The following is a 10,352-nucleotide window of genomic DNA, read 5'->3' as shown; positions in this document are numbered from 1 at the left end:
CAGATCATTGAACCAAATCAAATCATTGGCCGTGTCTGACAGGCTGGCATATTCAGCCTCGGCCGTGGAGCAAGAAACAAATTTTTGCTGCCTAACATGCCAATGAATAGGACAGCCATTTAGCAATATGAGGAAACCAGAGGTGCTCCATCTACTCTTGGTGTCACCAGCCCAGTCTGCGTCTGAGTAAGCGGAGAGCTGGGTCGTCTTCCCCTTCTCTGGTTCCAGCACAAGGAGAGCATCGGTCGTGCCCCTGAGGTACCTAAGAACCCTTTTAACAGCAGTCCAGTGGAATTCCTTTGGGTGTTCCACGTGCCTGGACAGTAGATTCACAGCTAAAGCTATGTCAGGCCTGCTCCAATTGCTGATATATAGCAAGGAGCCAATCACAGATCTGTAAAGCTTATTATCTGTGAACTCAGGACCGTCCTTGTGAGTGTGATTGTAATAGTCACTTTGCATCGGGCTATGCGTTGGGTTAGATTCTGCCATTTTGCATTTGGCCAATAACTCCTCTATCTTTTCTTTTTGAGATAGAGCGAACCCCCCCTTAGTGGCCAAGATGTGCACACCCAAGTACTTGTCAACCCGCCCCAAAGACTTCAGGGTAAACTTTTCTTCCAGGGCCTTGGCAAATTCATCACACCCTTCCTTGTCAGGCCCTACATATAGCAGGTCGTCCATATAAACTAACACCCGTTTTGTGGTACCCTTGGAGTTGCGTGTGAAAACACATTCATCTGCATGGGATGCAGTGAAACCAACTCGTTCTAAACTTTTTCTAAGGCAGTCATACCATAATTTCCCCGACTGCTTGAGGCCATATAACCCTTTGTGGAGCAACCATGTATTTCCCCCATTCTGCTGGTAGCCAGGAGGGGCCCTCACGTAGATCTGCCGGTCCAAGTTGGCGTGGAGGTAAGCCGTCTGAATGTCGAATTGGAAGACTTCCTCCCCCAGAGCGGCTGCAGTTACAAGGGTGGCCTTGACGCTCTCTGCCCGGATGGTTGGAGAGTAGGTCTCCCCGTAGTCCTCCATGTAGCGCTGAGCGAACCCCTGAGCTACCAAACGGGCCTTATACAGGTAGAGGCCATTGGCAAGTGGTTTGGCCTTGTAAACCCACCTTGTGCCAATGACTTTTCTCTCCTTTGGTGGTTGCTGGGGGGTGAAGACCTTGAGTTTCCTTAGGCTCTGCATCTCCTTCTCCATCGCGAGCTGCCATTTCTCCTGTTCTTCGATGGGCAGCTCCTGGATGTCAGAGAAGGATTTTGGGGTGACTACAATGCTGTTGACAGACACGATGTGCCCAATGTCAATTCTCTTTGGCGGGATCCCTTTGTTGGACCGCTTTGACCTCCTTACCTTCTGCCACTCACCGCCCTTTTCTTCCACGGGTCTCTGAGGCGTCGCTGGGGGTGAAGACAGCGTGTCTTCCCCCATGGGACTGGATGGCTCATCCTCCCCATCTGATCCAGGTAGGATGACATCTTCGTCTTGTTCCTCACTTTCGTCGGTGGCAGGGTATGTGGTCGTCTCAGGTGATGTCGTGGTTGGTGTGTCCTTGCTGGGTCGGTTGACATATGGGCTCAGATCATTCGAGTGGATCTGGGTCCAATTGGAGTCCTCTTCGAAAGAGGCAGATTGGGAAGTCACAGGCCTGCCTCCTTCCCCCAGGAAACGATAGGCCTTGGAGCCAGGAGCATAGCCCAAGAACCTCAGTCTCTGGGAGACAGATCTCCCCTTCTTCCGCAGCTGCTTGGGGATGTGCACCCATGCGTAAGAGCCAAAAACACATAAATGTCCCAGACTTGGTTTCCTACCGTGGACCAGGAAATATGGGGTCTGGTCCACAACACTGCTCCAGGTGCGGTTTAAGGTGTAATTGGCGTAGTGCACCGCCTCTGCCCAGTATGATTCTGCGACCCCAACGTGTGCAATCAGACTACGCATCATAGTTTGCAGGATTCCATTTCTTTTCTCTGCTACGACATTTTGAGCAGGGGTGAATGGCGCAGTAAGAAAATGGCGGATGCCCTTACGCCTTACCCAGTCCTGGAATTTTCGGGACATGAACTCAGCCCCGCGATCGCTCTGCAGTTGTGCGATCTTGGTCTTGTACTGGGTCTCTACAAAGTTGTATAGTGACTTTATGGCGTCAAAGGCTTCAGATTTTTCTGTGAGGGTATACACATGGCCGTATCATGAAAAATCATCAACGGCAGTGAGAAAATACTGTCTTTTCCCTAGGGATGGTGTGAAAGGCCCAACCAAATCAACATGTACTAGTTGGTACGGGTATTGGGCCTTATGCAGTGACACTTTAGGGATGGGGGCAGCCTTCCTCTTTGTCTTCTTGCAAATGGCACAGTCCAGGAACACGTCACAATTCTTGAGCTGGACTCCCTCAGCAAACTCTCCCATCTTTTTAACTACAGGGAAGCTCGCATGACCTAATCTTCTGTGTAAGAGATGGGCACACTTATCGTGGAGCGGCTTCCCCACTGACACTCTCTTGGCTCTGGTTGCCTTGAGCGGTGCTTTAGGTGACTGTTGAGATTCGGGTTTCTTGTCCACACTGCCCTTGGAAAGCCTTGGGGCTGGCTGTGGGGGCTTGGGTGCAACCGCTTCAGCCTTGCGCTCCTTAAACAGCCTTGGGGCTGGCTGTGGGGCCCCTTCTGAGGTGGGTGGGCTCTCAGGGGAGAGGTATGGCAAACCATTTATGATGGCAATACTTCCAATGACCCTCTGGTTCCGGGTGACATGACCTCCCCCTTTGCGAAATAAAACTTCCACCTTGTCATCGTCACACAGTTTGATAATGCTTAATAGGTTGTTGGCAATGGAGGGAGCATGCAATACCCCTTCAACTTTTCCCAGCCTGGGTACAGAAACAGTGCCCTCCCCAACAACTAAAGCTTTATGACCGTTGGCCACTTTGACAGATGAGTTAATTTTCTTTAACCTTTTAAACCCTTGACTCATATTGGTAATGTGAGATGAAGCTACAGAGTCCAGTAACCATAAGTCAGTGGGGCTATCAGCCTTTGTTATGGGGGTGAGGGAACAAGTATGCAGAAAATTGCCCTTGGCACTACCTTTGCCCCTGCCACGCCCCCTTCCTTGCCCCTTGCCCCTTACTTGATTGGGACCACGTTTGGGGGCTTGTTGTTGATGGGGGCAGTCTTTCTTGAGGTGCCCCTCAGAGCCACAGATGAAACACTTAAGTAGAGCATTAACCTGCTCTGAGTTGTGGCACCCCCTTCTGGCTTGCTGAGTGGGGACTCTGGCATATTCTCCTGCATCTCTTCGCCTTCTATCTTCTTCGATGAGTCTCCCTTTGAGGTAGGACAGAGTCATGGCTTCCTTCGTTGTCCCCTCCAGTGAAACAATGAAGCTGCTCCAACTTCTGTCCAGGGAAGCCAGAATGACAGCGACCATGTTCGCATCAGTTACAGGGTGGTCTCTGGACACCAGTTCTGCCCTGAGTGCCTTCAATTTTCCAAGATGTTCAGGCATGCTAGCTCCAAACCTCAGTCTGGAGGAGTAAAACTCAGTTGTAAGTCTGGTGTTCGAACCGATGCTGTCGCTGTTGAATAAATTGTATAATAACCGCCAAACTTCACCAGCTGTGAGTCCATCTGGAATGCTGGAGAACAAGTTGCCATCCAGTGAGCTCAGCAGAGTGGTGTATGCTTGTCTATGATGCCACTCTTCTTGGGGTCCCCAGGGAAGAGGTGGGGAATTCAGAACCATCTCTAGAGTCCCATCCTTTAATAGACATACCTGTACATCTCTATTCCAACTGTTGTAATTCTCCCCCCCCAAGTTGCAGTTTTTTAAAATCGTTTGGGAGGAGAGAGGCAGGTAAAAAGAGTTCTTGTCGGTCCCACTTGCAAACATCTCAGAGCTGTCCATTGAGATGAATGGTAGAGGGATCCCTCTGGTGGTAGTTGGTGGGATTTTACTCTGATTTTTGGATAGCTCCGACTGGGCATGCCCGGAAATCATGTGATCCAGGGGAGGGCGTTGCCCAAGTTTGCCGGCCGGCAGAAGCCCTGGAGATTCTTCCTGAGGATTGCAAGATGGGGCAGGGATGGCCCAGAGATGCCGTGGATTGCCTTGAGAAGCCCATCGCTGGCCCTGAAGACCTGAAGAGAAGGTGGGAGGCCCCGGGGGTTCATAGTTGGGAGGCTCCAGTCTGGACCCCTCCCGGCAGTTAGGCCCTGGGGAGAGGATTGGAGGGCGAGGGAGGCTGGCTGCCCCCGATGTTGAGGCTGAAGTCGTTTTAGCCTCCAGAGCTGCAACCAGGGTCCGGATAGTTGCTCCAATCTCTGCTGCAGTAGGCGCGGCTGGGCAGGCTTCATTGTCATCATAGGCCCTAAGGCTTTCTGGTGGGGAAGACCAGGCGGTTTCCGTGCCGCTTTGGCTGGATGCTACAGATTGCTGGGCCTCCAGGCTTGGTTGAGGCCTATCTTTATTAGACCATGTGGGTGTACTGGGGGCCGCCATCTTGCTTCCGGTTGCCCCAGGAAGCTGTAGGTCACAGTTTGGCAGGAAATTTCACACCAAAAGCTCTGGGGTCCCGAGGTCACTCAGGGTGGTGGGCGCCATATTAGGGGGCCTCGTGGGCACTGAGGAAGAACTCACCAGGTGTCCAGAGGCTTCCTGCGCTGGGATCCCCCGTGGAGAGGCTTGTGGCGTCCTTTGTGTTGCAAGGAACTTTAGAAGCAGCTCTTCGCGTTCCTGTTCAGTCATCTGGCTCACGCGGCATTTGGCTTGGGCCAGGGCCATTTCTGCTGCATCTGGGCAGTCTTGGGCGGACTGCAAGCCTTCCATGCTTCCCTCTGTGGCATGCAGCTGTAGGGAGGCATGCGAAGGAGTCCCTGGCGCTCCGCTGGATCCTCTGGGGGAATGGAGGTCATCTGTGCTCTCACCTGGAGTGGAGCTTGCTTCGGGGGCTGGATGCAGGGCTGCTGATCTTGATTGAAGACTTCGTGTCACAATCGGAGACCTCCTGCCATCCATTTTAAATGGGTTTGTGCTGGAACTCCCAGACATCTTGTAGTAGCCGCTGGCTTGGAAGCGTTGCCTTAAACCATCCTCTGCTACCAACTTGTGAGATGGTTTCACGAGGTCGATGGATCGTTAAGGTGCTTCCAAGTAAAAGGCATCACGCAGAGATGCAATCATATGATCTTTATTCAACGATAGATTAGAGAGAAAGAATTACTTGGCATGGAGGCATCCATGCCTGCATGTGAGAGAGAACAAAAGAACAGAAGTAGACTAGAAGAGAGCAGAACAGAACAAAGAGCAGCCCCTTGAGCAGAGGTATTTATGGGGGGTCTCAGCCCCTCCCTAACCATAAAACTCTCTCGCCAATGGGGCTGCAGGGGCCTGGGACCCCTGATCCATCAGTGGAAGCAAAGAAGCCTCTTTGCTCCCATCTGATGACCTTTTTGGGGAACTGCCATGGCTGGCACAAAACAGCTAACATAGCATTAAATTAATATTCATAGTAGACGTGTTCTGAGATCACAGAGATTTCCTAGAGAGAGTCTTGGATTAAGAGACTGCTCAGCTGGATGAACTATGAAAAGAATCAGGGTAGCCACACCCTAGAATCTCTCAGGATATATCTACTAGATTAGAAGGTTATGGCTATAGTTTGGCAAAAATTTCTGGTGTAAGCAAATAAAGGATTAAACTTAACTGGATTTCACTGTATTGTCTCTGGGCTTGAACTACAGTTATATTTCAGTTAAATCCTATTGATATCAGTTGATTTATTTAAATATAGTTAAATTTGGGTTCAGCCTGTTTCTCATAGTAAACCAATTGTGAGCAATGGTTTTTCACTAGTTTTGTCCGTATACAATATGTAGGGAAAAAGTCCAACTATCATGAACACTTAGAAAAATTATATTATCTGATGTCTGTTCGGTATTAGCATTAAAAAAACATGGTCCAGGAACACAACTTCATACACAGTTGTCTGAGGCTGCTCATTATGCATTATTATGCCTATTTCTGATTCCCCCTAGTCTCCAGCCTTCAAAGTATCATTTTACCATAGGAAGAATTCTTATAATTAATTTCAAAATCTTATTTCAAATATATCTGACTCTTTAGCCCTTTCATAACTTTCCAGAATCAACATTTATACATTTATACATTTATATTGTTTTTTCACTATAGGCATTTTGCATTTTATTCATTTTTAAAAGCTCTGGTCTTTTTTAAAAAAATCTTTGATGGAAATTTTACTCCCCCCCCGCTTATTTTTATTGTGGGAAAGATTATCTCAATGTTCTTTGAGGTTATTTTGCTATGTTTTGCTCTCCTTGTCCTAAAGAGAAACTGTTTGTGTCTGACTGTAAAACCTCAGTTACAGAAGAGTCTTGATATATTTAAAATACAAACAAGGCATCAGAGCTTAAGGATAAAGCCCTTTGGGAACCCTTTGAAAAAATGCTTTTTAATTCAAGTCAGAACTGAGAAAGCTTCTTGAATGAGAAGTGAAATGTTTTCAAGAAAAACAAGAAAGTCCAATTGCCTTTTGAAAAGCACCTTTGGGCTTTTTAACTTACAATTAACTTGAAAATTTAGATAAAAGGTTTGGTAAAATAACAGTAGTTTAATTCATGCTATTCAGGTACAAGTAACAACAGCTGATGTAGAATTAATATCAAATGGACTGGAATGTAATTTGTTGCTGGCAGATTTGAAAGAGAAAGTCTAGTCTGAAAATAGGCTTAAAGGCTTAAAGGGCCATGGATTGTAAAGGCTCAAAGTTGACAGCACTGATAAGTAATGAATTGGATTTTCTTTAAAAAGAAGTTTGATAGACTTATTGGGGAATAAACCTATTATATCTAACTGGAAAACAAATATTAAGAGACCTGTCTACCTGTAGGAGGTTTTTTTGAACAACAAATGCTGTGGGGATATCCACAACAGATACTTATGATTTTGGGGAATGGATCCAATTGTTTAGAAAGATTCCTGTTAAAATTTTGAGGAAAAGCCTTATTATTAAGAATCAGTCAAGGATATTTGATTCAGGATGGACCAGAGACAATGATTGTGGTGTTTTATGGTAGATTAGAACAGGGCTTTCAACCTTTTCACCCATTGTACCACTTTTAGGATATGGCAAAATCCGAGTACCACCAGTCACCTAGCAAGGTGTCAAAAACTTGATGACAAAAAAAAAAAGAAAAAGAAAAAAGTGATGAAGTACAGGTAGTCCTCGATTTACAACAGTTCACTTAGTGACTGTTTCAAGTTACAATGGCACTGAAAAAAGTGCCCCCCAAGCCACAGCCAAGCAAGACACCTGCCTGCCTGCCCAGCGGCGGTCTTCCTCCTGTCCAAGGTTTTCATTGTTGTGAGCATTTCTGTTGAGGATTGGCAGCAGGGGTGGGGTGGGGTGTGTTTGGTTTTTATTCCCCCCATCTGCTGGGTAGTTGCAGCAGGTTTGGGTCACTTCACAAGACCCTGGGACAATGTGACTGTCATAAATATGAATCAGTTGCCAAGCATCTGAATGTAAATCACAAGACCCTGAAGATGCTGCAACATTCCAGCTGATTGGCACTTCTTCTGGGCTCAGAAGTGCCAAGATCAGCGCCAAACTCCAGCTGGAGCCTGGTGCTGATCCTGGTGCTTCCGCTGAGCCCTGACAGTCCCGAAGAAGTGCCGATCAGCTGTCCTGGAACTTCTGTTGAGCCCTGACAGCCCTGCAGCTCCAGCCATATCTCTCGCTCAGGATTGTGCAGTGCTACCACCGGTTCAGCTCATTCCCCTCCCCCGCTATCACTTTTCTAGGATGGTCATGTACCACCTGCTAGGTGCCAATGTACCACAGGTGGTACTCGTACCACTGGTTGAAAAGCCCTGGATTAGAAGCCATTGTGCACTTTCTATGAGTGAAATGCAACAATAGATTGTTAACACAGGTCTTTGGAGTTTAGCTCTGCTTTTGTTAACTCCATTAACTAGGTAGATGTCAGGTCAAATGGGTTGGGTAAACAGAGTTATAGAAGTTCAGAAACTGTGTGCCTGTTTTGCAGGTGGGGACGGGAGAAACTATTATTCTTCAAATATATTTATCAGTATTCAACCGGGGAAAAATTATGTGTTTGTTTGTTTTCATTTTATGCACATTTATTTTCTTTCTTTTTGTCTTGTCTAGCTTTGTTTTGTTTTTGTATTTTTTTCCTTTTTTGGAATTTGTATTTTAATGTTTTCAATAAAAATAAAAAATTCAAAAAGAATGTACAATTGCAGGCATAACAACACAATTTTGCTTCCATTACTTGGCCCATTGCCACACACCCCCTCCAATGTTTGCACCAGGATGTCTCTGGTTTTATTCATGCAGAACAGTCAATACAGAAATAAAAAGAAAGCAATACTGTTGAAAATAGTAAAATGTTAGTCTATAAAGTATAATATTAAAGGAGTTAAAACCAATCATGAACATATATAGTAATGGAATACAAGGCATAACAATATTAACAAAGTTTTTAATGCAAAGACTTTGAATTTTAAAAATGCCCAATGGTGCCCAGTATTTATATTGGCAGACCCACATTTTATCTATCTTAATGATTTACCATAAAACAGATGAAAACAACCTTCTTCTATTTCTAATCCATGCTGCCCAATTTAACTAGAATAATAAAATAAAAAAAATTTAAGCTATGAAACTGTTTTCCTACAACAAATGGTTTGGCTAAGCCACAGTACAGTAGAATAAATCTTCTGAGAAAAAAACAGATATAATCTGAAATATCTTCAAAGGTAATGTGGGATAAATATCTATACATGCAAAGAGAACTTTGATAATATCTGAGGGAATCTACTCAGGAAAATTTAATATGCATGGATTTCTATATAAATAAGCAACCAAAAAAGTAATTAACTAAACAAATATAGAAAAGCTGAAATGTTTAACTTAATGATGGAAATTATGTATGGGATATACCATATTTTTTGGACTATAAGACGCACCTGACCATAAGACGCACCCAGTTTTTAGAGCAGGAAAACAAGAAAAAAATATTCTGAATCAAATAGTATCAGTATACTAAAACAGGGCTTTTCAACCTTTTCATCCATTGTACCACTTTTAGGACAAGGCAATGTCCGAGTACCACCAGTCGCCCAGCAAGGTGTCAAAAACTTGACACTCCCCCCCAAAAAAGGAAAAAAAAATGATAAAGTACAGGTAGTCCTAGACTTACAACAATTTACTTAGTGACTGTTCAAAGTTACGATGGCACTGAAAAAGCGACTTATGATCATTTTTCACACTTATGACCATTGCAGCATCCCCAGGGTCATGTAATTTACATTCGGATGCTTGGCAATTGATTCATATTTATGATGGTCACATTGTTCCAGGGTCATGTGATCGCCTTTTGCAACCTTCTGACAAGCAAAGTTAGTGGGGAAACCAGATTCACTTAACAATCATGTTACTAATTTAATTTCTCTCTCTCCTTCTCTTTCTCTCCCTCTCTCCCCCTCCCTCTTTCTTTCTCTCTCACTTTCTCTCCCTCTCCTTCATTCTCTATTTTTCTCTTTCCCTCTATTTCTCCTTCTCTCCCTCTATTTCCCTCCCTTTCTTTCTCCTTCTTTCTCTCTCCCTCTTTCTCTCCCTCTATTTTTCTCTTTCCTTCTATTTCTCCCTCTCTCCCTTTCTTTTTCTCCCTCTCTCTTTCCCTCTCCCTCTATTTCTCTCCCTTTCTTTCTCCTTCTCTCTCTCCCTTTCTCTCCTTCCCTATCTTTCTCCTCTCTCTCCCTCTTTCTCTCCCTCCCTATTTCTTTTTCCTTCTCTCTCCCTATCTTTCTCTCTCTCTCTCTCTTTCTCTCTCTCTCCCTCCCTCTCCCATTGTCCCTTCCTTCCTTCCTTCCTTCCTTCCTTCCTTCCTTCCTTCCTTCCTTCCTTCCTTCTCTCCCTCTTTGTCCTTCCCTCTCTGTGTTAGAGCAGTACCCACGGAGGCGGCCCTGCAGCCCGGCTTTCTCTTGCAGAAAGCAAGCTGAAACGGAGCGAGGGAGATTGCCAGGAACGCGCTCTCGCACGGTTTCAGTTTCCCTTGCTACAAGAGAAAGCAGGCTGAAACGGAGCGAGGGAGATTGCAGGAGCATGAGATCGGCGTTTCTCAGCACGTGCCAATTTGTGCTCCTGGCAATCTCCCTTGCTTTCCACTTGCGGAGGTTGGGGCTAGCCATATGGATCACCTTTAGACCATAAAACGCACCCTCGTTTTCCCCCTCACTTTTGGGGGGGGGGAAAGTGCGTCTTATGGTCCGAAAAATATGGTACGTAGTAGTGTTTTCTC

Source organism: Vipera ursinii (assembly GCF_947247035.1).
Source record: "Vipera ursinii genome assembly, chromosome: 5".
Classification (NCBI taxonomy): domain Eukaryota; kingdom Metazoa; phylum Chordata; class Lepidosauria; order Squamata; family Viperidae; genus Vipera; species Vipera ursinii.
The sequence above is the reverse complement of the archived record's forward strand: the minus strand, read 5'-3'. Positions refer to the sequence as shown.